The sequence below is a fragment of the Schistocerca americana genome, chromosome X (assembly GCF_021461395.2).
Source record: "Schistocerca americana isolate TAMUIC-IGC-003095 chromosome X, iqSchAmer2.1, whole genome shotgun sequence".
NCBI lineage: Eukaryota > Metazoa > Arthropoda > Insecta > Orthoptera > Acrididae > Schistocerca > Schistocerca americana.
In genome coordinates this window covers 613,547,294-613,572,540 of record NC_060130.1, presented here as the reverse complement: position 1 = coordinate 613,572,540, position 25,247 = coordinate 613,547,294, and positions in this window count along the sequence as shown.

The following is a 25,247-nucleotide window of genomic DNA, read 5'->3' as shown; positions in this document are numbered from 1 at the left end:
TAACTGAGACGATATTCCATAAGCACGCAATTTCACTACGAGCCGCTTGTGTGGTACATTGTCAAAAGCATTCCGAAAATCCAACAATACGAAATCGATCTGAAATCCCTTGTCAATATCACTCAACACTTCATGTGAATAAAGAGCTCCGCTTCACAGGAACGATGTTTTCTAAGCCCATGTTGACTGTGTGTCAGTAGACAGTTTTCTTCGAGGTAATTCATAATGTTTGAGCACAATATATGTTCCAGAATCCTGCTGCATATCGACGTTAACGATATGGGCCTGTGATTTAGTGGATTACTCCTACTACCTTTCTTGAATATTGGTGTGACCTGTGCAACAACCTAATTGGTATACAGTCTGGACCAGAAGACTTGCTTTTATTAAGTGATTTAAGTTGCTTCACTACTCCGAGGATATTTACGTCTAAGTTATTCATGTTGGCAACTGTTCTCGATTCGAATTCTGGAATATTTACTTCGTCTTCTTTTGTGAAGGCATTTCGGAAGGCTGTGTTTAGTAAATCTGCTTTGGCAGCACTGTCTTCAATAGTATCTGCATTGCTATCGCGCAGAGAAGACATTGATTGTTTCTTGCCGCTAACATCACATACGACCAGAAACTCTTTGGATCTTCTGCCAGGTTTCGAGAGAAAGTTTCGCTGTGGAAACTGTTATAAGCATCTCGCATTGAAGTCCACGCTAAATTTAGATATTCTGTAAAAGATCGCCAATCTTGAAGATTTTGCATGTTTAAATTTGGCATGTTTGTTTCGTTGTTTCTGCAACAGTGTTCTAACCCGTTTTGTGTACCAAGAAGGATCAGCTCCTTCGTTTGTTAATGTATTTGCTATAAATCTCTCAATTGTTGCCGGTAATATTTCTTTGAATTCAAGCCACATCTGGTCTACACTTATATTATCAATTTGGAATGAGTGGAGATTGTCTCTCAGGAATGTGTCAAGTGAATTTTTATCTGCTTTTTTGAATAGGTATATTTTTCGCTTATTTTTGGAGGATTTGGGGATTACGATATTCAATCTCGCTACGACAACCCTGTGTTCACTAATCCCTGTATCGGTTTTGATGCTCGTTATTAACTCAGGATTATTTGTTGCTAAGAGGTAAAGTGTGTTTTCACAACCGTTTATTATTCGCGTGGACTCATGAACTAACTGCTCGAAATAATTTTCAGAGTATACGTTTAGCACAATTTCGGATGATATCTTATGCGTACCTCCGGAATTAAACATGTATTTTCGCCAACATATCGAGGGTAAATTAAAGTCACTACCAACTATTATGAGTCGGGTACGTGTTTGAAATCAAACTCAAGTTTTCTTTGAACCTTTCAGCAACTGTATCATCTAAATTGGGAGGTTGGTAAAAGGATCCAATTATTATTTAATTCCGGTTACCAGCAATGACCTCTGCCCATACTGACTCACAGGAAGTATCTACGTCAATTTCGCGACAAGTTAAACAACTTCTGACAGCAACAAACACGCCACCGCCAACCGTGTTTAGCCTATCCTTTCGGAACACCGTTAGGTTCTTCGCAAAAATTTCGGCTGAGCTTATATCCGGCCTTAACCAGCTTTCAGTGCCTATAACGATTTGAGCATCAGTGCTTTCTATTAGCGCTTGGAGCTCTGGTACTTTCCTAACACAGCTACGACAATTTACAACTGTTATACCAATGGTTCCTGTATCTTCGTTCTTCCTGTGTTCAGCCTGCATCCTTTGTGTCTGAAGCCCTTCTTGTGTTTCCCGAGACCCTCTAACCTAAAGAAATCGCCCAGTCCACGCCACACAGCCCCTGCTACCCGTGTAGCCGCCTCCTGCGTATAGTGGACACCTGACCTATTCAGTGGAACCCGGAACCCAACAACCCTTGGGCGCAAGTCGAGGAATCTGCAGCCTACACGCTCGCAGAACCGTCTGAGCCTCTGATTTAGACCCTCCACTCGGTTCTGTACCAAAGGTCCGCAATCAGTCCTGTCGACTATGCTGCAAATGGTCAGCTTTGTTTTCATCTTGCAAGCAAGACTGGCAGCCTTTACCACTTCTGTAAGCCGCTCTAAAACACATCATTGATACCGACGTGAGCAACCACCTACAGTTAGCTGCACCCTGTGCTCTTGATGGCATCCGGGAGGACCCTTTCCACATCTGGAATGACACGGAGTGCACATGGGTTTTCTTTCCCTTCTTGTCAGCCATGTCCCTAAGGGCGCCCAGAAAGTGCCTAACTTTGGAGCTCCCAACTACCAATAATCCCACCCTCTGTGATTGCCCGGATCTTGCAGGGTGAGTGGTTCCCTCTGAAACAGGACAGGCGACAGCATCTGGCTGCTGGACGTCTTCTGGATCCCCACGGCCGGCCCACAACAGTGGTGCCCATACACTGCAGCCTCAAGCTGTGTAACTGAAGCCATCACAGCCTGAAGCTGAGAGCGAAGTGTCACCAACTCGGCTCGCATCCGCACACAACAATTGCAGTCCCTATCCATACTAAAGACCGTGGAAAACTAAACTATGCAGATAAACGGACTATCGGCACGTGCTGCGCAACTCTACTGTAGACCCTAACGAAAACGCACGAACTGTGTCTAGTAATACGCCGCTATTCAAAAACCTAACTACCAAAGCACTCAGGTGAAACTAAATAATTTGCCCTTGATTAGGAACTTGTAATATGACACAAAATCGGTTTACTTTCCGACGCAAACGAAAACGCGAGAAGTGTGGCTATTAGGTATTAAATTTACACGCAGGAGCTCAAGAAACTAAACTATTAAAGCATACAGATGATATAATAAAATTCGCTGCTGGTTAGGAACTCGTAAATGTCACAAAAGCGGTTAATTCCCTGTTGCTGCGTCTGTCTGGGTCGGCTTACTACTGCCTGACAACTTGGTACCACAAGGACGCCACTTCCATCGGGAAAATCGGGAGGCTAACGTTAGAAAAAATAATCTTCCAATTCGTTCCTGGCGACAAGGTTTTCACAAAGTGAATGCTATGAGGAATTGGCTAGCGGCATAACAGCATTTTTTGGGAGAGATTCGCTTGGGGAAAGATATTTACTCCTAAATAACTAACTGCAAGAAAAACTTCCTTAACGTGCCTTAGTTTATAACAAATCCTACCAACATCTATTGAAGGTGTTAAACTTGCCGGTCGGATACAGCCATGAAGGCGAGCTGTAAGTGACTGGTGGGCGTGTACACATGTTAAAACGGAGCGACGGATGAATAAGGCAGAAGCCTTAACTCGAATGTCAGGGAGGCCGAAACCTCCCAGCAGACCGGGGTGCGCCATTATCCCATAACGCACGCGAAATATAGAGTTGCGCCAGATAAATCTGCCAGTTAAATTTTGCAACTTGACGTACATCATCGCTGGATGTGGAAAGATTTGTGCAATAAAATAAGCCTTACTTGACACATTCGTTCCCATGGACCGGTCCTTATGAAGAAGTGAGAGCGACGCTCGTGTTCAATGATTGCTCCCTGAATCTTATCCGTGACAGACTTCCAGTTTATCGTAGCCATCTTTGGCGGACAACTGTCAACTATAATACCTAACGAGCGATATCGGGTGACCTTCAAAGCCCATGGAATTTCAACAGCGTCAATTCCTCGCAAAGCCGGCCGCAGTGGTCTCGCGGTTCTAGGCGCGCAGTCCGGAACCGTGCGACTGCTACGGTCGCAGGTTCGAATCCTGCCTCGGGCATGGATGTGTGTGATGTCCTTAGGTTAGTTAGGTTTAAGTAGTTCTAAGTTCTAGGGGACTGATGACCACAGCAGTTGAGTCCCATAGTACTCAGAGCCATTTGAACCATTTTTGAATTCCTCGCAAACTGAGTAAGCGACATTTCTGGTCATTAACCCGCGCTCCCGTAAGACGACAAAAAGCATCCAAAACGCCCTTCAGCAGTGGTATATCATCACGGGTACGGAGAAGAACCATAAAGTCATCAGCATATGCACGAACGGTAAACCTTTCTCCCAACAGCGACCAGCCACCCAAACGAGCAGCTATAGATCAACATCTACATCTACGTCTACATGATTACTCTGCAATTCACATTTAAGTGCTTGGCAGAGGGTTCATCGAACCACAATCATACTATCTCTCTACCATTCCACTCCCGAACAGCGCGCGGGAAAAACGAACACCTAAACCTTTCTGTTCGAGGTCTGATTTCTCTTATTTTATTTTGATGATCATTCCTACCTATGTAGGTTGGGCTCAACAAAATATTGTCGCATTCGGAGGAGAAATTTGGTGACTGAAATTTCGTAAATAGATCTCTCCGCGACGAAAAACGTCTTTGCTTTAACGACTTCCATCCCAACTCGCGTATCATATCTGCCACACTCTCTCCCCTATTACGTGATAATACAAAAAGAGCTGCCTTTTTTGCACCCTTTCGGTGTCCTCCGTCAATCCCACCTGGTAGGGATCCCACACCATGCAGCAATATTCTAACAGAGGACGAACGAGTGTAGTGTAAGCTGTCTCTTTAGTGGACTTGTTGCATCTTCTAAGTGTCCTGTGTGGTCTTTCCAACTGAAGTTGTTCGTAATTTTAACACCCATGTACTTAGTTGAATTGACAGCCTTGAGAATTGTACTATTTATCAAGTAATCGAATTCCAACGGATTTCTTTTGGAACTCATGTGGATCACCTCACAGTTTTCGTCATTTAGCGTCAACTGCCACCTGCCACACCATACAGCAATCTTTTCTAAATCGCTTTGCCACTGATACTGGTCTTCGGATGACCTTACTGGACAGTAAATTACAGCATCATCTGCGAACAACCTAAGATCGCTAGATCGCAATAAGGGTTCCAGAAACAGAACGTGGAGCGACATAGATAATGGACTCCCTTGTGGGACGCGCAGACACACCGCGATGGGGGTAGTAAGACGGCCATTTACGTCAGTGGACGCCCGAATACCAGTAATTAGAGAGCTAAACAACCGTCGTGCAGCATCGTTAAAACCAACAGTCGTCAATACCCGCATGAGAAATCCATGATTAACGCGGTCCAACGCATGGTGAAAATTAATGAAAAGCAAAGCGCTTGGCACGGGAATGGTGGAAGCAATCGAAATTAGATCACGACATTCAGCAACGGGAGTTAGGAGAGCACGACCCGGAAGACAACTTTGATGGCTCGCGATGTGGTAGCCAACAACACCGATAGTCTGCTATTTACCGCTCCCGCCACTATTTTATAATCATAGTTGACGAGGGTTATCGGGCGGACCTGATCCACACGCAAACGTCCCTGCTTCTAGGGGATCAGGACAATTTTAGTAACCTTAAAGCTGGGCGGGATAAGGCCTCCGTGGAATACTTCATTCACCATAGAAGTTATCGTATCTCCTATCAGGAGCAAAAATCGAATATAAAATCTTTTGGGAAGGCCATCGAAGCCAGGCGATTTGTGGGAGGGAGAACGAGTCACAGTATCAAGTCTATCATCGCGATGGAATACAGAAAAAAACTCTTCCTGGAGAGCTGGCGTAACAACATAATCAACGAGGGAGGTAAAATCAACAGTCGGTAGGCCGTCTGAATCCACTTCAGTATAAAGTTCGGAATATTACTGTTAAAGTTCACGCATGGTATCAGATTGGGAGGACCACTCACGGCCATCTAGAGAACGAATAGTAGTAAGACACGTCCTTTGAGGTCGTTTGTGAAGCCGAAGATGATGACAGAGAGAGGCCAACTGATCCTGTACGACTGAACGATGCTGGGAACGCAAGCGGACACCATCCATTTGCCTACGTTTGAGTTGTAGAAGTTTTCCCTTCACACGGTGGACGTCTGCGACTCTCAAGGGGGAATCATGAGCATTATCGTAAAGATCGCGAAGGACAGCATAATAAAATTCCCTAGTTCGCCTTATTTCAGCCGCTTTTTCAGTCCTAAAATGCTTTAGTGTGTTTCGAATCCAAGGTTTAGCAAAGGTAGCCCACCATTCTAGAGTTGGGGGATAACGCGCCTGGGACTGGATTGTCCGCCGCCATACGTCTGCGATGATCTCCTCCAGAGAGGGGTCCGTGAGATGTAGTGTTTAGCTTCCATAAAGGGCGCGAAAGATGGACCCGATGCGGGACGTGATTAAAAGTCATTGAAACAACACAGTGATCAGTGAAACTGGCAGGAATTACATCAATCGATAGAAGCTGACTACAGATGGGGGCAGATAAATAAAAGCGGTCCAATCGGCTACTTTAAGTAGCTGTAAAAAACGTAAACCGCACCAATGTAGGATATCTGCAAACCCAAGCATCTTGGAAATGCAAAGACGTCACCGTATCATTAAGTTCACGGCAATATGTATAATTGGGGGTCTGGTCTACACGACGTAAGACGCAGTTAAAATCCCCCCCCCCCCCAACGAAACCTTGCGCGAGTTCCGCCGTAGTACATAAACAACTTCTTTCTTATAAAACCGCGCGCGGTCGGATGAACGACCGCATCCAGACGGAGCGTGAAGAAAAATTAAGGTGACGTCATATAAAGTACAGCCTATACCGCGTTTCGAAGTCCGTCAGCGGGATTCCATCTCGATAAAGCAAAGCCATACCGGTAGAATTTTCAGGCGTGACATTGAAAAACAGAGTATCCAGGAAGACAAAACACATCAAATAACACCTCTTGTGAACACACTATAGCAGCTTGGGAATCGTAAATAAACTGGCGTAACGCAGCAAGCCGTAATTGGGAACATATGCTGTTAACATTAAGGGTTGGAAATGTATATGCCTGCATCCGTCAGCACATGTAACGTCAACGAAACAACACGATGGAAAATGCACTCATAACGCTCTTCGCTCCTAAACGTCCAGAGGCCGTGGAAAGAAGGTATGATTCTAATCCTCCCCACCGGAAGCCGAGGAATCATCGTTTTTCTTTCTACGACGCGCCGCTGCACGTGCAGGTTGAAAACGCTGCTTCCCACCACACCGTGAAAACATACACTCTTGATATGGAAGGGTTGGAGGCACGTCAAGCTCCGATTTGATAGAGGAGCCATCTCCACTGCACTCATCGGAAATCGGGGAGCACAACTCAGAACGACTTACAGCAACATCAGGTACAGAAGAGACAGGTAATGCAGTGCCGGTGTCGGATTGCATCACCTGATCATCAGGATGAGAGCCCGTAGAATCCCGTTGCCCCACTGTCTCAGCGTGGACGAAGGGTGGTATTTCATGGGAACACTGTAAGGAATGGCCAGCAGGCAACGTCTCTGCGGGAACACCTGTCAGTAGTAGTTTATCCTGTAGCGAAGTAGAAGTGGATAGTTCCTGTGAATTATTATGGGTGGAGGTTACACTAAACAACCGAACTAGGTTAGTAATTGGCTCCTTTTACCGACCTCCCGACTCAGCAGCATTAGTGGCAGAACAACTGAGAGAAAATTTGGAATACATTTCACATAAATTTTCTCAGCATGTTATAGTCTTAGGTGGAGATTTCAATTTACCAGATATAGACTGGGACACTCAGATGTTTAGGACGGGTGGTAGGGACAGAGCATCGAGTGACATTATACTGAGTGCACTATCCGAAAATTACCTCGAGCAATTAAACAGAGAACCGACTCGTGGAGATAACATCTTGGACCTACTGATAACAAACAGACCCGAACTTTTCGACTCTGTATGTACAGAACAGGGAATCAGTGATCATAAGGCCGATGCAGCATCCCTGAATATGGAAGTTAATAGGAATATAAAAAAAGGGAGGAAGGTTTATCTGTTTAGCAAGAGTAATAGAAGGCAGATTTCAGACTACCTAACAGATCAAAACGAAAATTTCTGTTCCGACACTGACAATGTTGAGTGTTTATGGAAAAAGTTCAAGGCAATCGTAAAATGCGTTTTAGACAGGTACGTGCCGAGTAAAACTGTGAGGGACGGGAAAAACCCACCGTGGTACAACAACAAAGTTAGGAAACTACTCCGAAAGCAAAGAGAGCTCCACTCTAAGTTTAAACGCAGCCAAAACCTCTCAGACAAACAGAAGCTAAACGACGTCAAAGTTAGCGTAAGGAGGGCTATGCATGAAGCGTTCATTGAATTCGAAAGTGAAATTCTATATACCGACTTGACAGAAAATCCTAGGAAGTTCTGGTCGTACGTTAAATCAGTAAGTGGCTCGAAACAGCATATCCAGACACTACGGGATGATGATGGCATTGAAACAGAGGATGACACGCGTAAAGCTGAAATACTAAACACCTTTTTCCAAAGCTGTTTCACAGAGGAAGACCGCACTGCAGTTCCTTCTCTAAATCCTCGCACAAACGAAAAAATGGCTGACATCGAAATAAGTGTCCAAGGAACAGAAAAGCAACTGGAATCACTCAATAGAGGAAAGTCCACTGGACCTGACGGGATACCAATTCGATTCTACACAGAGTACGCGAAAGAACTTGCCCCCCTTCTAACAGCCGTGTACCGCAAGTCTCTAGAGGAACGGAGGGTTCCAAATGATTGGAAAAGAGCACAGATAGTCCCAGTCTTCAAGAAGGGTCGTCGAGCAGATGCGCAAAACTATAGACCTATATCTCTGACGTCGATCTCTTGTAGAATTTTAGAACATGTTTTTTGCTCGCGTATCATGTCAATTCTGGAAACCCAGAATCTACTATGTAGGAATCAACATGGATTCCGGAAACAGCGATCGTGTGAGACCCAACTCGCCTTATTTGTTCATGAGACCCAGAAAATATTAGATACAGGCTCCCAGGTAGATGCTATTTTTCTTGACTTCCGGAAGGCGTTCGATACACTTCCGCACTGTCGCCTGATAAACAAAGTAAGAGACTACGGAATATCAGACCGGCTGTGTGGCTGGATTGAAGAGTTTTTAGCAAACAGAACACAGCATGTTGTTATCAATGGAGAGACGTCTACAGACGTTAAAGTAACCTCTGGCGTGCCACAGGGGAGTGTTATGGGACCATTGCTTTTCACAATATATATAAATGACTTAGTAGATAGTGTCGGAAGTTCCATGCGGCTTTTCGCGGATGATGCTGTAGTATACAGGGAAGTTGCAGCATTGGAAAATTGTAGCGAATATATTGTTTCCCCCTACTTATACCTCCCGAGGAGATCACGAATGTAAAATTAGAGAGATTAGAGCGCGCACGGAGGTTTTCAGACAGTCGTTCTTCCCGCGAACCATATGCGACTGGAACAGGAAAGGGAGGTAATGACAGTGGCACGTAAAGAGCCCTCCGCCACACACCGTTGGGTGGCTTGCGGAGTATCAATGTAGATGTAGATGAACCGTCGCGTCTACAAGTGAAGTGGGGGACGCTGACAGTAGTAGGTTTAGAGAAGGGTTGGGGTTGTTTGGGAAAGGAGACCAGACAGCGAGGGCATCGGTCTCATCGGATTAGGGAAGGACGGGGAAGGACGTCGGCCGTGCCCTTTGAAAGGAACCATCCCGGCATTTGCCTGGAGCGATTTAGGGAAATCACGGAAAACCTAAATTAGGATGGCCGGACGCGGGATTGAACCGTCGTCCTCCCGAATGCGAGTCCAGTGTCTAACCACTGCGCCACCTCGCTCGGTGGGGACGCTGATACAACACACATTTCAACATCAACAGGAGCAGCTATATCATCTCTGGTAATACTGGAATCACAATTAACGTCAGTAGACAACTCAGTACCGCCAGAAGGTGCACCCTCTGTCAACGCCGTATCAGAATTACGAGACTGGAGAGGGACGCTCTCGAAATCTGTACCGTCCTCAATCCGCCGGCGTTTGACTTGCGCTGCAGGAACCAGCGTCCCCTCATGGACAGAGGCCGCACCTGGACGCGCCGGTAACGGTAAAAATTCGCGAGGAGTAGGGGGTAATGTTGCCCCAACATTCGTTACAGAGAAAACAGGCTCCTTCTTGCCCTGCATGTGTAACATGGATCCGGTAACAACAAACAATTAAGTGGGAAGGAATATTCTTTTTAACGCACATGTCCACAGTTCGGATACCATTATAACACTGGAAGCGATGTTGTGCTGAGCAGCGTTCCCATCGGATATGCCGTATTACTCCAAACGGAAGCAACGCTGATCTAAAAAATGAATCGCCCACCTCAGGAGGAAGGTTATAAACTCTAACCGGAGTATACTCGAGTGCCGCATTTTCAAAGGCTTGACTAACGGAACCATCTCGATGTGTAAACAACACTTTAGAACTAACCCGAGAGAGAAGCCGTTCTACTTGAATGGGATCATAAAACTTCACAAAGAATGCATACAAATCAGAATCAAAGTAAGCAGTATGTATCTGATCACGTGTAACACGGATAACATCAGCCAACCAATCGTGAATTTCTAAAGAGCCGGCTGAACACGACGAAACTGAAACGAACAGTAGCTGGACGAGGAACAGACTTCGGAGACTCGACAGACACCATGACGCGGGCACAAAGCAACGCCGCCCAGAGAAAAACGACAACGAACTCCGCTACGAAACTACGATGTGGCTTCGGCCGATACACCAACAAGACTGAGTAGCATCGACACAAGCGGCGCTGCGGCAAAGGCGGAAGTTAACTACGGCCTGCTCGCTCGACGCGCAAGGCGACACTGCAAGACATCTGCCACTGCCGATATCCTCAGGTGTGACATGTTTTTCAGTGTTGTTCGCGAATATTTTACCTTCTTTGACAACGGTCAGTCAAAGTCTGATGATGGCCTTGTAAGTCGAAAAGCGGTTAATAAAAGTAAGTTAACGCTGTAGAACATACACAGTATTGTGGATTTCATTTATAATTACGAAGTTATTCTATCAAGAAGTGCGCCGGCCGCGGTGGCCGAGCGGTTCTAGGCGCTTCAGTCCGGAACCGCGCAACTGCTACGGTTGCAGGTTCGAATCGTGCCTCGGGCATGGATGTGTGACGTTCTTAGGTTAGCTAGGTTTAAGTAGTTCCAAGTTCTAGGGGACTGATGACCTCAGGTGTTAAGTCCCATAGTGCTCAGAACCATTTATCACGAAGTGACGGAGGAAGCAGTTAACCCTGAACATTTTCTTAACACTTTGTTGACAGTGTGATTCAGCCGGCCGGTGTGGCCGTGCGGTTCTAGGCGCTTCAGTCTGGAACCGCGTGACCGCTACGGTCGCAGGTTCGAGTCCTGCCTCGGGCATGAATGTGTGTGATGTCCTGAGGTTAGTTAGGTTTAAGTAGTTCTAAGTTCTAGGGGACTGATGACCACAGATGTTAAGTCCCATGGTGCTCAGAGCCATTTGACAGTGTGATTCAGTGGAAAGGTCTCCTACGTGAATATGGCGGCACGACGAGAATTAACATATTTTGAACGCGAAATGGTAGTTGGAACTACACACATGGTACATTCCATTTCGGAAGTCCTTAGAGATTTCAATATTCCGACATCTACAGTGTCAAGAGTGTGTCGAGAATACCAAATTTCAGGCATTCCTCTCACCACGGACAACGCAGTAGCCGATGGCCTTCACTTAACGAGTGCGAGTACAGCGGCGTTCGTGTAGAGTTGTCAGTGCTAACAGAAAGGCAACATTGCGTATAATGATCGCAGAAATCAACGTGTTACTTACGATAGACGTATTCGTTAGGACAGTGCGGCGAAATATTGTGTCAATGGGATATGGCAGCAGACGACCGACGTGGGTGTCTTTGCTGACAGCACGTCTTCCTCTGCAGCGCCTCTCCTGGGCTCGTGGCCATTTTGGTTGGGACTGGAAAACCATGGCCTGGTCAGATGAGTTTCGATTTCAGTTCATAAGAGCTGATGGTAGGGTTCGAGTGTGGTGCAGACCCCACGAAGTCATGGACCCATGTTGTCAACAGCCGGCTGATGTGGCCGAGCGGTTCTAGGCACTTCAGTCAGGAACCACGACACCGCTACGGTCGTAGGTTCGAATCCTGCCTCGGGCATGGATGTTTGTGATGTCCTTAGGTTAGTTAGTAGTTCTAAGTTCTAGGGAACTGATGACCTCAGATGTTAAGTCTCATAGTGCTCAGAGTCATTTGAACCATTTTTTGTTGTTAACAAGGCACTGTGTAAACTGCTGGTGGCTCCTTAATGATGTGGATTGTGTCTACATGGAATGGACTGTGTCATGTCTACGTTCACCAACTTGGACACCATTTTCAGCCATTCATGGACTTCACATTCCTAAACAACGATGGAATTTTTATGGGTGACAATGCGCCATGTCAACGGACCACAATTGTTCGCGATTGTTTTGAAGAACATTCTGAATAATTCGAGCGAATGATTTTGCCACCCAGATCGCCAGGCGTGAATCCCATCGAATACTTATCGAGAGGTCAGTTCGTGCATAAAATTCCGCACCTGCAAACAACACCTTCGCAATTATGGACAGCTATAAAGGCAGCATGGGTCAGTATTTCTACAGGAGACTTCCAACGACTTGTTGAGTCCATTCCACGTCGATTTGCTGCACTACTCAGGGCAAAAGGAGGTCCGAAACGATATTGGGAGGTACCCCTTGTCTTTTGTCACCTCTGTGTACAATGTGTCCATAATTAAAGGCCGGCCGGTGTGGCCGAGCGGTTCTAGGCGCTACAGTCTGGAACCGCGCGACTGCTACGGCCGCAGAATCGAATCCTGCCTCGAGCCTGGATGTGTGTGATGTCCTTAGGTTAGTTAGGTTTAAGTAGTTCTAAGTTCTAGGGGACTGATGACCTCAGATGTTAAGTCCCATAGTGCTCAGAGCCATTTGAACGATAATTAAAGTTTCAGTTTCAAAACGCTGTATAAAGTGAACCACTGCTCGGAATGACGTCAAATTTGGTCACCGTATTACTGACGAAGCGGACACGTAATGGAACAGCAAAAGGAACGAACATCTGACCGATAGATATCGCTGTAAGCGTCAGAATATGCTCAAGAACAGACGCATGTTTGCGTACGAGACGCCCAAAATGACTGTCACCATGATGGATCGCACTCTGCTTTTAAAGCTCTTTTGCAAGAACGGTGACTAGGTGTCAGTATCCCTGCAGAAGTTCCGGACACTCAAGGGTATGAAAAAAGGCATTGGTCCGATATCTGCTATGGGCCTGGAGAAAATGATTAGGAAATTCTAAAAGAGAGGTTCCTTTTAAGTCCTATGTGGCAGAGCGAGGAAAGCACTTGATCTGACGTCTGTCTATAATGTGGCCACAGCATTCCAGGATGGGCTGAGTGGTGGTGTTCAAACATGCAGTGCATGTGGAATTCCCCGAACGATGGACATGGCTGCATGCATGGTCCATAATATCTTACTAAACATCCTGCATTTCTTCCCATACAAAATCATCCATGTTCAGGACTTGTTTCCTGCGGACCTACCAGCAAGACAAGCGTTCGTTCTGAAATTTTTCGCTCGCATGGATGTGGGCAATGAATGACCATGGAACATTCTGTGGACCGGCGAAGCACACTTCCATCTCCAAGGCCATGTCTATACGCAAAACTGTAGAACATGGGCAACGGAAAATTCACACGCAATTCAACCATTACCATATCATTCTGCGAACGTGACTATGTGGTGCGGCTCGAGGATATAGTTTAGAGTATGGCCGTATTTTTTCTAGAAGATGAGTCCTGCGGCTCCTGTTACCTGTACCGTCACTGGTAAACGTTATGAGAGCCTTCTGCGCACCAACATCATTCCAACCTTTCAACAGCGTGGATGTGTGGACAGTAGCATTTATGCAAGATTGCTCTCCTCCGCACACTGCAGGGCAATGAAACGGTTGCTGCAGAGGTATTTCGGAAATGCCAGAATTATCACCCGTCATTTTCCACAGCCTGGCTGTGCAGATCACCTGATCTTAGTCCGTGTGACTTCCGGCTGCGGGGTTATCTGAAATGTGTGTTCAGTTGCACAAGCTGCGACATCGTCGCGAATGGAACAGTGATCCAAAAATGTAGAATAAATTCCTTTTATTTCACCTCTATGGTTCTGAGACTACCAGTTTCGGTCAGCAGTGACCATCTTCAGATCCGTTTTATAAAAAAACAAGACATGTTTCTACAAGACAGATTTGAAGATGGTCATTGCTGGCCGAAACTGGTAGCTTGAGGACCTAAAAGTTTGTGACCATAGACGTGAAATAAAGAAATTTATTCTACAAATGTTCAGTGTTCCAATTACGAACCTAGCTGAACTGAAGACATGCATTGCACAACGCATGCTGAACGTAAGCCCCGAGGCGCTCCTACCTGTTTTGGAACGTGGTGTTTCTCTATTGCAACTTGTGGCAGAAAAAAGTGGACAGCATATTGAACATGTCTTGTGCCAGTGTCATTACAGTTAGAAAACCATGTCATTTTGCTTTCTATGTGATTTTTGGGCCCAGGACAGTTAAAAACCGCTGTGATTTCGCATCTTGTGAGGTTTTTGGCCGGATGACAATTAAAAGGCGATGTCGTTTTGCTTTCTATGCGGTTTTTGGTCTCAAGACTATTGAAAATCGATTTTTCCGATCCGATGTGCGGCAACGTTGCCGTGGTGAATGGGCTTAACTAACAGTGCCACAACTTTTGACTGCCGAACTTTTGGAGTCATACATGAACACTACGGATGGTGTAACGTGCAACGCAAACCATAGCCGTCGTATTGCGATTCATCTGTCATTTGTAGCCAAGTGCATTTAATTTAAGGCGCTTACAGCGCCATCTATTGGTAAAACTATCTTTAAATTGTTTTGTTGTATGACTTCTCCCCCTGCGTCAATAATATGCTGTTAAGATTTGACGTCATTCTGAGTAGTCATTCTCTTCCTATAGCGTTTTGAAACTAGAACTTTAATCATGGGCACCTTGCATGTCAAGTGATCTGAGGTGATGTTTAAAAGAAGAAATTTTAGGAAGAGTATGAACACAGTAACACGAATACAAAAGCCGAGTGTCATTAGTGTCAGTCGCTGTTTTCTACTCATTCAGCGATTCTCAGGGTGGAGTGTTGGAAAACGACAAAGTATATCAAGGAAAGACTACTTGTTCACCCTGAGACCTATTTCTTTGCATAACCTCGAATCATCTGGAAGTTAAGAAAGTTAAATTCCCCAGCAAAACTGACGCAGAAAGGAAAGGGAGAAGTGGAAGAGATAATCGGGTATATAATTGATTTTTTGCGTTTGAGCATAAGGGGTAATGGTGAAGGAGACGGAGATACTATATGTGTGGTTGAAATTCTAGAAAGAAGTCGCTATAGCACGGTGTTCTCGACAGCATGAGTGGTGCCACTAATGTAGAAAGGCAACCACCTAAACTTTTTTTTATTGTATGGTATAAAATCTTAAGATAACAATTTAAAGTTTCTACGAGCGTCCACCAATAATTAAAGAGAGAAATTAGTCTGGAGAAAAAAGCGTTTATTTTTACAAAACAATACTTTTTCTACTTTTCAACGTAATCCCCTTGAACGTTTAGGCACCTGTTCTAACGGGCTACAAGCTTTTTATATTCCAGCTGCAAAGAACTGTTTATCTTGATGTTTGAACCAATTTCCCACAAACTTTTCCACGTCCTCGTTGTCCTGGAACCTATTTCCACGTAATGCCTCCTTCAGTGCACCAAACAAATGGAAATCAGTAGCTGCTAAATCAGGACTGTAAGGGGGATGAGGCAGTACTTCCTAGCCCATTTTGTCGATGGTTTCACTGCTTAGTTGAGCAATATGAGGACGATCACACCTCTCCTCTGAGATCCACGACGTCTGTCTCTCATGACTAGCTTCAACTTGTTTAAAAGCAAATCCGAGTAGTATTGGCTGCTCTTCGAAATAATCACAAAAAACTCGACCTTCAGCATCCCAAAACACCGTCAACATGACTTTTCCTGCTGATGCTTGGGTTCTGAATTTTTTCTTCGCAGGTAAGTTGGTGTGCTTCCACTCCATGCTTTGTCTGCTTGATTCTGGCTCATAATAGTGAACCCAAGTTGCATCACAAGTTAAAATTTTGTTTAGGAAGTGCTCACCTTCTCTTTCATAACGTTCCTTTATCTCTGTGCACACTCTCAACCTTGTTTCCTTGTGTAACCGCGTCAACTGCTTTGGGACCCATTTTACACATGTTCTGCAGTACTTCAGCTTGTTACAGATAATGTTATGAACGGTACCAGCACTAACTTGAAACTTATCAGCTATCATTTCCACAGTCACACGGCGTCGGCACGAATAATGTCATCAATACAACTTTCAAGTTATGGAGTTGAAACTGCAACTGGTGGGCCAGAACCGTGCTCGTCAGTCACTGAGTCGCGACCATTTTTGAACTGCTCTACCCACTTGTAAAAATTTGCACGATTCATACAACCTGCACCATGAACTTTAGACATTCTACAGTACATATTCACTGGTTTCTCGACTTCGGCAAGAAAAAACGAATAATAGAACGTTGTTCAACTATTGTGGAAGTTTCAAGCGGACTCGCCATCTTCAAATGTATTTTTGAGGTTATAAACAAAACAATGTTGATACATCAGCTGATCAGGACTCATCCCAGTGATGCCAATTTAAAGTCATAAAAGTACCAAACTTGCCCTACTAACAGTTTTTTCCCCAGACCAATTTGTCACTTTAATTATTGAATTACCCTCGTATTTATATGTTATATCGTAAGGCGAGTGCAATTGAAATCCTAGTACTCTAGAGAGGTGTTCAAGCATAGCTGAGCCAACACAATTGTTTGTCACCAGCATATCATACTGAGAGGGCGACCGAACTGTGTCACCTCAAGGTAGTGAAGTAACAGCTTAGCTAATCCAATACTCGAGCGACACCAGCCGGCTGTTAAGCAGGTAACTCCTCAAGGTCTCAGGCCAATACGGAATTGTACGCTCAGGCGCTTGGAAACTGTTTCAGCGCACGTAGGTGCACCGAGGCAAAGGACGCAGCTGACGTCACGACACTTGCCCCACGGCCCTGCTCGAGAGCAACGCTCTCTGCAAGACACAATTCGCAGCCTCTCCGACCTAAGTGAAAATGACAGAGATGGTGCGTGAAATGAGAGAAGTAGGAACAGTGTCAGAGTACTGCATCGCTATCAATGACGTCCAAAAAGGGCTTCGTGAATCAAAGATTAGCGAAGTTTGAGGATTGAGTATTCAACTCCAGTGCAAAGTGTTGCAAAACAAGTTAATTGTGTTAGATATTTTTTTTTAAAGGGATCTTCGAAATGGGACAGACGTCTCAAGAGTCGAAATTATGACAAAATATATACTCAACAAGAACTCAGTTCTAATTTTGTGGCCGGCCGTTGTGACCGAGCGGTTCTAGGCGCTTCAGTCTGGAACCGCGCGACCGCTACGATCGCAGGTTCGAATCCTGCCTCGGGCATGGATGTGTGTGATGTCCTTAGGTTAGTTAGGTTTAAGTAGTTCTAAGTTCTAGGGGACTGATGGCCTCAGCTGTTAAGTCCCATAGTGCTCAGAGCCATTTGAACCATTTTTTCTAATTTTGTAAATAAGTCAGTTACATTAAAGTTGTTGTTGTCGTATCGAGGCAATCCTAGAGGATAGAATTTCTGTAAGGTCTTGTTTGTTCTATTGTAAATAATTTCACTGTTGATATATATTTTAGCAAAGGTATTTGCAACTTCTTTATTGTCTATGTTCGTTTCCTTTGAATATTTTGCTTCCAATATTGTTTGTACCTCGAAGGATATGCTCTTAATGACGTCTGTCTCTTATGTCAGATCACTTCGGGGGGGGGGGGGGGGGGAAGGGGAGGAGGGGGGGGGGGGAAGCGTTGTAGAGCAGAGACTTTTCTCTAGCCTACGACAAAGTGTGCAGTAGGAACGGCTGCCACCTTGCCCAGCCTTTCTGACAAGGGGAGAGTGTCATTACAAAATACATTTTACTTTTCTGTTGGTAGATTCAAACTATACCCCAATTTAAAAATCATTTGATACATCACAAAGAATGATTCGATTAATATCCGGAAATTCGATGAAATTAAACGTCAGTTGAAGCATATCAAACTAATTTTCCCCGGCAGTCAGATATCACCGTAGGCTTGCCTCACCACAGGACTATTATCTCGTGTAGAAGGTCTGATTTTCCGAACCTTGATTTAAATATTCCTAGTAATTTGCAATATGGCGAACATCCACAAAGGCTGTTCGAGCTGCTATTTTGAATTTCAGACGACGGCTCCTTCATTACAGAGGGACGCCAGTACACTGAAGATACCAAAGAAACTGGTACATCTGCCTAATATCGTGCAGTGCCACCGCGAGCACGCAGAAGTGCCGCGACATGATGTAGAACGGATTCCTTTAATGTCTGAAGTAGTGCTGGAGGGAGCTGACACCATGAATCCTGCAGGGCTCTCCATAAATTCGTAAGAGTACAAATTAGTGGGGATCTCTTCTCAACAGCACGTTGCAAGGCATCCCAGGCATGCTGAATAATGTTCGTGGCTGGGGAGTTTGCTGGACAGCGGAAGTGTTAAAACACAGAAGAGTGTTGCTGGAGCCACTCCGTAGCAATTCTGCACTTGTGGGGTATCGTATTGTCTCCGTCGGAATGCACAATGGACATGAATGGATGCAGGTGATCAGACAGGATGCTTACGCGTGTGTCACCTGTTAGAGTCGTATCTAGACGTATCAGGGGCCCCATATCACTCCAACTGCACACGCCCCACACCATCACAGAGCCTCCACCAGCTTGAACAGTCCCCTGCTGACATGCAGGGTCCATGAATTCATGAGGTTTCCAACCAGGCAGCATGTTTCCAGTCATCTACAGTCCAATGTCGGTGCTGACGGGCCCCGGTGAGGTGTAAAGCTTTGTATTGTGCAGTCATTAAGGGTAAACGAGTGGGCCTTCTGCTCCGAAAACCCATATCGATTATGTTTTGTTGAATAGTTCGCATGCTGACACCTGTTGATGGCCCAGCATTGAAATCTGCAGCAATTTCTGGAAGGTTTGCACTTCTGTCACGTTGAACGAGTCTCTTCAGTCGCCTTTGGTCCCGTTCTTGCAGGATTTTATTACGACCGCAGCGATGGCGGCGATTTTATGTGTTACCGGATTCCTGATACTCACCTAAACTCGCGGAATGGTCGTACGAGAAAATCCCCACTTCATCGCTACCTCGGAGATTCTTTGTCCCATCGTTCGTGCGCCGACTATAACACCACGTTCAAACTCACTTAAATTTTGATAACATCCATTGTAGTAGGAGTCACCGATCTAACAACTGCGCCAGACACTTGTCTTCTATAGGCGTTGCCGACCGCAGCGCTGTATTCTGCCTGTTTACATCTCTCTGTATTTGAATAAGCATGCTTGTACCAGTTTCTTTGCCGCTTCAGTGTGTGTTCCTCCCCTTTCTACGAGTTGCCGCCACTCCTGGAAACCAAACTTTGGCTACGGTCTCCTCTTGCTGTCGGCTGATGCTTGCGGGGTTGCGATACTGTCCGTACCAAAACTGATAGGAGAGGCCCTCTCGTCGTCAGTTCCTTGCAGCTGTTAGTTGGAATTGTTCCAGGAGTTCAGTAGCACAGAAGTCGCCTCCTTTTGTATGTCTTTGTGCTTGCTTGCTGTTCTCAGTAGTAGCCACAGACCTTACAACTCCTGGTAGTATTGTTTCGCATTAAATGTCATGCAACCGCAGTGATTTCATCGTGAACCGTGAGAAATGCAACGGTCTGCATATCGATCATAGACGCGGCAAAGTTAACCATGCTTGCGTGATAGTGCTTTGTATTGCCCCTCCATGGACTTCAGTTTATTCTTTCAAAAAAATGGTTCAAATGGCTCTGAGCATTATGCGAATTAACTTCTGAGGTCATCAGTCGCCTAGAACTTAGAACTAATTAAACCTAACTAACCTAAGTACATCACACACATTCATGCCCGAGGCAGGATTCGAACCTGCCACCGTAGCGGTCGCTCGGCTCCAGACTGTAGCGCTAGAACCGCACGGCCACTCCGGCCGGCGCTTATTCTTTCTCGTGAATAATAATTATTACTATTTATCTCTTAGTGTACACTCTTTTTCTCCGATCAAGGGATGGACGAGTTAACGCAACGTTCGTTTATGTTGCAAATTGTTGTCTTGGTCATGTCCTGCAGCAAGACGTTGTCCGTATCGTGTTTTCGCTATTCCTATGTGGTTGACTCCTGATCTGTAGAATTGCCCTGTTGCCTCCTACAACCATTTTAATAATTAATCAGAAACCCCCTGACAGAAGAGATAGACCCGATGCTGGCAACAGTCAACACAGCTGAAGATTGTCAGGTAAGGCAAAATGTAGCTATTAATTGGGAATCGGAAGTCAGACAGCCATTTTAATTTCCACCATCCCTGTCGCCACGTTCGTTCTTTTAAAGAGAACCGACGGAAGCCCCGACATCTACAGTACGTCCAGGCAGGTGAGTTGTGGCCGGACAAGTTACGTGATTACCATACCCTATGTCAGCTCAGTGCGCATGTAGACCAGTACCTCGCATTAGAACCTTTATTGTTCACGACATACAGTGTGAACCTGAAATTTCCTGACGTTCTTCAGGAATATTGTCTGAGTATTTTCGTATAAGAGGTCCCTGGTTCCTATAGCTGGTTACGGAGGGATAATGTGTTTATGATTTATTGTGTTTGTTAACATGTTCACTTCTATTTCTGTGAAAATATCTTCAAAACTGTGCAAAAATTTGTAAAATACAATCACTAAAACGTAGAACAAGAAAAAGAGTAATGCAGCAACTAAGTGGCTACATTGATTCGGTTACCATCACTGCGGCAACAACTGAGACAGAATCGTTGTACCGCTCTTCCATGTATTCAGTGAATCCAAAAACTAAGTTGATATTGGCCAAATCTTCATCACTAAAAGTATTTATTCTACTTGTACCACTGTTCTCATACAAGTCCTCCCGCCGGAAGTTCGAGTCCTCCCTCGGGCATGGGTATGTGTGTTGTTCCTAGCATAAGTTAGTTTAAGGAGTGTGTAGGTCTAGGGACCGACGACCTAAGCAGTTTGGTCCCTTAGGAATTCACACACATTTGAACATTTTCTCGTACAAGTAACACTGCCCAAAAACAAACTCGAGACACAACCAGCAATAGTGAAGGCAAAGTTGAGAATAAAGTGAGAATTAGTGTTGTCAACAGCACGTTCCATTAATGCAAGGAGCAAGTTTCCCATTTTTGTGCAAAATATTTCCAGTACACTTTATTTGCAAAGGTAAACTAGTGTAAGAGGTCAAACGAAATGCAATTATTCCGCAAAGGGTGCCTTATACCAAAATTCGATGGAAGCTTCACAAAATGCTAATCCCTGCATCAAGTGTCGATCCTCTGCAGGCTTTCCTTCATTTTACTGAAAATTTGTAATGTTGCAACTTCTCTGCATACAACATCAACCGTAGGAAGCCTCGAGGAATTTTGGAAATTTGTGGTGAGTTCCTGTGGGACCAAACGGCTGAGGTCATCGGTCCCTAGGCTTGCACACTACTTAGTCTAACTTAAACTAACTTACGCTAAGGACAACACACACACCCATGCCCGAGGGAGGACTCGAACCCCCGACGGGGGGAGGCGCGCGAATCGTGGCAAGGTGCCTGTGACGGCGCGGCTACCCTGCGCGGCCGACGTGGAACTCCCGACGCTATCCACTAAGCTATTTACGTATGTTGTGAAAAGTAATGGTACTATGCTTTTACGTCCGAAGACTTCTCTCCGTTAAGAGTGACATACTGTGTTCTGTTCCCTAGAAATTCTTTAATTCCGTCACACTTTGTTCATTATGTGACAGTGTAGAACTGTACCGAACGTCTTCCGGAAGTCAAGGGACACCGCATATATCTGGGCGCCAGTGTCTGGGCCTAGTGGACGAACAGATAGAACTCTATATCACACGATTGTTGTGTTCCGAATACATATTGATAGCTATAGAGGAGAATTTTGTCTTCTAGAAATGCCACATTTCTTTCAGTTGTGGTCTTCAGCCCTAGACTGCTTTCATGTCGCTCTCCACACTAGCCAATCTTGTGCAAGCCTCCTCATTTCTGAACAACCACTGCAGCTATAACCATTGGAATTTGCTTACTGTATTCATGCAAAGGTTTGGTTCTACAATTTTTACTCCGTACACTTCACTCCACCACCAAATTGACTATTTCTCGATGCCTTAGGAAGTATCGTATCAACCGATCCCTTCTTTCAGTCAAGTTGTGCCATAAACCTCTTTTTTCCAAATTTGATTCAGTACCTCCTCATTAGTTATTCGATCTACCCATCTACTTCAGAATTTCTCTATAGTACTACATTTCATCGTTTATATTCTCTTCTAGTCTGAATTGCTTATCGTGCACATTTCATATCCGTCCAAGGCTACATTCCAACCAAACAACTTCAAAAAAAACCTCCGAACACTTAAGTTTATGTCAAATGTCAAGTATTTTCTCTTTGTCAGACATGTTTCTCTTGTTGTTAAAAGTCTGCATTTTATATCCATACTTTGTTCATCATCAGTTATTTTGCTGCCCAAATAGCAAAACTCATCTACTAATTTTAGTGCCTCTTTTCCTAATCCATTTCATCATCGCCTGATTTAATTCCACAACATTCCATTACTCGCATTTTGCTTTTGTTGATTTTCATTTTAAAACCTCTTTTCAAGACACAATAACACTATCCATGTAGTTAAACTGCTCCTCCAAGTCCTTTGTCGTCTCAAACGGAATAACAAAGTCGTTGGAAAAACAAAAATTTCTTTTCTTTCTTCTCCTTGAGCTTTACACTAAGACGATAAAAGTCGTGGGATACCTCCTACTGTCGTGTCGGATCTCTTTTTGCCCGGTATAGTGCAGCAACTCGAAGTAGCATCGGCTCCACAAGTCGTTGGAAATCTCCTGCAGAAATATTGATCCATGCTGCCTCTATAACCGTCCATAATTGCCGAGGTGTTGCTGGTGTACGAACTGACCTCTCGATTATGTCCCATGTCAGGAGACCTCTATCGCCAAATCATTTGCTCTAAATGTCCAAAATGTTCTTCAAACCAATCGCGAACAACTGTGACCCAGTGACACGGCGCATTGTCATCCCCAAAAATCCCATCGTTGTTTGGGAATATGAAGTCTATGAATGGTTGAAAATGGTCTCCAAGTAGCGAACATAACCATTCCCAATCAACGATAGTTCCACTTGGACCAGAGGATCCAGTCTATTCCATGTACACAAAGCCCACACCATTATGTAACCACCACCAGCTTGCACAGTGCCTTCTTGATAACTTGGGTCCATGGCTGGGGGTGGGGGGAAGGGGGGGGGGGGGTGCTCCACACTCGATCACTACCAGGTGCATTCAAGTTCTAAGGCCTCCAATTTTTTTTTCTCTGGACTGGAAAGAGATAGAAACATGCGCATTGTTTTAAAATGAGGCCGCGTTCATTGTCAATACGTCCCAGAGATGGCAGCACCATACGGCAGATGGAATTTTACCCCCAGCAGCGAGAATGAGAACTGTTTTAAATACTTAAAATGGCGACGTTTTCCTTACTTGAACAGCGTGCAATCATTCGTTTTCTGAATTTGCGTGGTGTGAAACCAATTGAAATTCATCGTTAGTTGAAGGAGACATGTGGTGATGGAGTTATGGATGTGTCGAAAGTGCTTTCATGGGTGCGACAGTTTAATGAAGGCAGAACATCGTGTGACAACAAACTGAAACAACCTCGGGCTCGCACAAGCCGGCCTGACGACATGATCGAGAAAGTGGAGAGAATTGTTTTGGGGGATCGCCGAATGACTGTTGAACAGATCGCCTCCAGAGTTGGCGTTTCTGTGGATTCTGTGCACACAATCCTGCATGACGACCTGAAAATGCGAAAAGTGTCATCCAGGTGGGTGCCACAAATGCTGACGGACGACCACATGGCTGCCCGTGTGGCATGTTGCCAAGCAATGTTGACGCGCAACGACGGCATGAATGGGACTTTCTTTTCGTCGGTTGTGACAATGGATGAGACGTGGATGCCATTTTTCAATCCAGAATCAAAAGCGCCAGTCAGCTCAATGGAAGCACACAGATTCACCGCCACCAAAAAAATTTCGGGTAACCGCCAGTGCTGAAAAAATGATGATGTCCATGTTCTGGGACAGCGAGGGCGTAATCCTTACCCATTGCGTTCCAAAGGGCACTACGGTAACAGGTGCATCCTACGAAAATGTTTTGAAGAACAAATTTCTTCCTGCACTGCAACAAAAACGTCCGGGAAGGGCTGCGCGTGTGCTGTTTCACCGAGATAACGCACCCGCACATCGAGCTAACGTTACGCAACAGTTTCTTCGTGATAACAACTTTGAAGTAATTCCTCATGCTCCCTACTCACCTGACCTGGCTTCTAGTGACTTTTGGCTTTCTCCAACAATGAAAGACACTCTCCGTGGTCGCACATTCACCAACCGTGCTGCTATTGCCTCAGCGATTTTCCAGTGGTCAAAACAGACTCCTAAAGAAGCCTTCGCCGCTGCCATGGAATCATGGCGTCAGCGTTGTGAATAATGTGTAGGTCTGCAGGGCGATTACGTCGAGAAGTAACGCCAGTTTCATTGATTTCGGGTGAGTAGTTAATTAGAAAAAAAATCGGAGGCCTTAGAACTTGAATGCACCTCGTACCATTAGCTCGTCCCTCGCGTCGGCGGTCGTCTACTGCCAGAGCCCATTAACTTCAAATTTCGTCGCGCTGCCCAAAGGTATACGTTCGTTGTACGTTTATTTCTGAGGTTATTTCACGCAGTGTTGCTTGTCAGTTAGCACTAAAAACTCTACGCAAACGCCAATGCTCTCTGTCCTTGAAGACAAACAAAAATTACACGAAGAGAAATGTAGCGCTATGCGAGAGGCGTTCAATGAATTCGAAAGTAAAGTTCTATGTACTGATTTAGCAGAAAATCCTAAGAAATTTTGGTCTTATGTCAAAGAATAGGTGGATCAAAACAATATGTCCAGACACTCTGTGACCAAAATGGTACTGAAACAGAGGATGACAGACTAAAGGCTGAAATACTAAATGCCTTTTCCCAAAGCTGTTTCACAGAGGAAGACTGCACTGTACTTCCTTATCTAAATTGTCTCACAGATGACAAAATGGTAGATATCGAAATAGATGACAGAGGGATAGAAAAACAATTAAAATCGTTCAAAAGAGGAAAGGCCACTGGACCTGATGGGATA